The sequence below is a fragment of the Peromyscus eremicus genome, chromosome 14 (assembly GCF_949786415.1).
Source record: "Peromyscus eremicus chromosome 14, PerEre_H2_v1, whole genome shotgun sequence".
Classification (NCBI taxonomy): Eukaryota; Metazoa; Chordata; class Mammalia; order Rodentia; family Cricetidae; genus Peromyscus; species Peromyscus eremicus.
The window spans coordinates 39,602,641-39,606,373 of NC_081430.1; positions in this window are offsets into that span (position 1 = coordinate 39,602,641).

Here is a 3,733-nt window from a genome sequence, read left to right on the forward strand (position 1 = left end):
TTATATATATATATATATAGAGAGAGAGAGAGAGAGAGAGAGACATTAAAAGAAATTCACTCATTAGAGAAAAGGAAAGTGATACAGGTCAAAAACTTAATAAAGAAGCCGGGCGGTGGTGGCGCACGCCTTTAATCCCAGCACTCGGGAGGCAGAGCCAGGCGGATCTCTGTTAGTTCAAGGCCAGCCTGGGCTACCAAGTGAGTCCCAGGAAAGGCACAAAGCTACACAGAGAAACCCTGTCTCGAAAAACCAAAAAAAAAAAAAAAAAAAAAAAAAACTTAATAAAGAGCTTTGACAGCAAACCTGAAGTAAAATCTCATTTTCCTATTCTTATATAACAGATAACAGTGCTCAAAAATTTATCAGCAATAATGCATGTAACTATGTAGGCATGTAACTGTGTATACATATAAGTGGAATAAATGACAATACTAGGCATAGGAAACAGAAAATAAAGGTAGTAGTTCACTGTTTTTAGACATTCAAACTACTTGAAACAGTAGGGTGTTGTTTGGGATAGAAATTATTGTAACTGAATACTGCAAACTCAAGGACAACTATTAAAAAGGGGTGTGTGTGTGTGTGTGTGTGTGTGTGTGTGTGTGTGTGTGTATGTGTGTGTGTGTGTGTGTGTACAGCTCTGTGGTTAAGAGCACTGTTCCTCCAGACGACCCAAGGTCTGTTCCCAGCACCTGCACCAGGTGCCACACAGACATCTGTGACTCCGGCGCCAGGTGATTTAGTGCCCTCTTCTGGCCTCCACTGCATACTGCATGAAAGTACGCATACCCAGGGTGATGCACACACATAATAAATAATAAAATAAATATTTTAGATGTAAAACCAAAAAGAAAAAATGAGGCACGGTTTTGTCCCAGTTATTTTCAAGGGTTGGAGCTACTAGCCAATAGAAACCATTTAAATTTTTTAAACCAATTTGTGCATGCTTCTTGCAAAATTTTCCCAAATCCATGATAGACACCTTGGAGGAGTCTGGTCTTTACAGGCATATCACATGAACCCAGCGTGGGGCTCTGCAAAGGAAGGAAACTGAATGAACTATTGAAAAATAATGATTTTTTAAAATTTTTCACTAAAATTCAGAGTATTTCACAAGATGCTACAGTATTAATGAAATTATGGGTAAAAAATATTGAGAAAGAACAGGGTCTCAGGAAATATCAACTTTTTGTTTAAGTAATCTGTTTGAGAAAAGAAAACCCACATGTTGAAGCACATTCCAAACATATTCCTTATTTTTCCAGGCCTGGCCTTCACAGAACATTCATTTCCTTATATCCTTTCATACTGGAACATATGTGATATACATTGGTCTAATGTTTCAGTTGCATTATTAGTGCATTGCTGATCACATAATGAGTAATGTGTGTGTGTGTGTGTGTGTGTGTCTACACAACTATGTAGGTGTGTCTGTGTGTGTGTGTTGCTTTAACCAACTTCTTGAATGTGCCTTACACTTAGAAACCCTAGAATACAAACCTAACAAAATAAGTGTTTCATTCACAGTCTCCAGATTCAGGCCCCCTTTTCATGAATTCTATGTGTGACTTGTTAATAAATATGGAAAATATCTGAAGGTTTACTTGAACTCATCTTGATTTCCTTGAAAACTCTGGCACACAGCATTCGATTAAAATAACCTGGCATCACTGGCTCCTTTGCCCACGAATACCAAGGAGTAAATATTAAAATGATGGATTCTCTTCTCCATGTCAACCATGAGTGTGTTTCAGCCCAGAGCGAGGTCTAGAAAGTTGTTTAAAAATAAACAGATGGAACCAAAGTGTAGCTCTATTCTTTTATTCAAAGTTTATTAAAATATAAGAACAAGTTGTAAAAGCACACATATCACTCAGCACCGATATAACAACACTCTTTCTACTGATAATCCCCAAAGCTTTTCTCTTGTCTGCAACTGAGAAGCAGAGATGGGCACACACACGCATTCTCATTGCATTGACCCAGCACTCTTCGAATCATGACCCAAATATTCTCCTTGCTAAGGAGACAGAGATGGGAGAGGCAGACTCATGTGACTACATCCAACCACAGACTGAGCGGGTGACTCTTTCGTCAGTAGTTATCATTTGCACACCAGTAAGCTCTGCGCATCTCAGTTTCCCCCTTCGAGTGTCCAGTTATCTGGGCTTGTGAGTCTGGGTGACAACGAATACAAAACTAAACAAAACTGGCCAACGTTCCCTACCCAAGATCATTTAATTGCTTTGGTTATCAAGTACTGGGTACATAGGTCTTCTCATCCCCACTCCTGACACATAAACACCACATGGCATGGCCTGGAGCAGTTTTGAGAGAATTTTATTTATTTCCCATCTCCTTCTGTGGGCCTCTTTCAGTTTTATGTTTACCTGTTTGATTTTTTTTTTCTCAAGACAGATGGGGGAGGGCAGTTTGAGCCAAAATAGTGACTTCATTAAACATCTGCTAGGTCTGCAAAGTCTCGGTAAATATTAAATAAACTCCCTAGAGCCCTGGTGCTGTTGCCCGAGACAGACAGCAAGCCCTGGCTTGCCTGAAAAGTCTTGTTTGGATATCTGTACATGTTTGCTTTCTGCTGGTTCAGACTCATCTTGGAACAGAGCTGAGTCTGTCAAGTCTGAGACCTTATTTCTGGTGTTATCTAGAACACACAGCATGAGGAAGAGGCCTGATGCTCGCTCATCCGAAAGTCATTTACTGACATGCAGCAGCCTTCCTCTATGCATAAGAAGTTTCATTTCAATTTTTTTCCAAATCTGCAAGCCAAGCCCTTGGGAGGATAATTCTTCCCAGCTAGCAGCTCCCTGGTTCATGCATCTTCAGATCCCTCCATTCCTAGGGGGACTCTGAACAGTCCCAAGACAGTACCATCATCAAGTAGCAAGTGATCTTTATGTCCATTTGGGAAGTCCATATCAAGAGTGGGTTTGACTTCTGTGTTTAAGGTAATGGTAGAAGCTGAAGTAAACTAAATATACTTGAGTTCTAGTTAGAGACTATATCATAAAGAAAGGTCCTAAAAATTATAAGACTCACAGTCAATTTCCACTAAGAGAGATGACATTGGACATGTCCTGAAAAGCTAAAGTGCTGGTGTATGTCTTTATTTATCCTTCAGTAAGACAGAAATCAGCCTAATTTCCCCCTCTGCAGCGGCCAAGGGATTCTAATTAAACTTATTTTCCAAATCATCAGTCAGAGGTCAGGTGGAACTAATGTCCAGGTTGATCCTCTTATGATGTACATAATGGGAAGCCCTGGACATCAGCAAATCCCTCTCGCTGTGGATGGAGGCTACAGGGCATGCCAAGGACAGCTCGTATCCACCTGAAAAATCCTCTGAATAGCATAAACAGCATCCTCAACCTTCTTCTCCAGTATTTTGTGTGAGGTAGCCTCTACCTGTGACCTCACAAAGTTCTATAAATTTTATTCAAAACCCAAATAGTAAAATACACTCAGGCAATGGGATCAGAGAATAAGTGTCTGTTGATTATTAGAAGAATTTAACTAAATTAATAAACCACTTAAAAGCAGATATTACCAAAAATTCAGGAACATAAACTATGACTGAGGTAAGGAAACACGAGTAGAGATCTAAAGAATGAATAAAGTTAGCATGTGAGTTAAATCATAGCCACTTTGGCAACACCGAGCAAGAATAATAACTGCTCTGCCTCATGGAGGTTCATTGTATCTGTATGAAGTA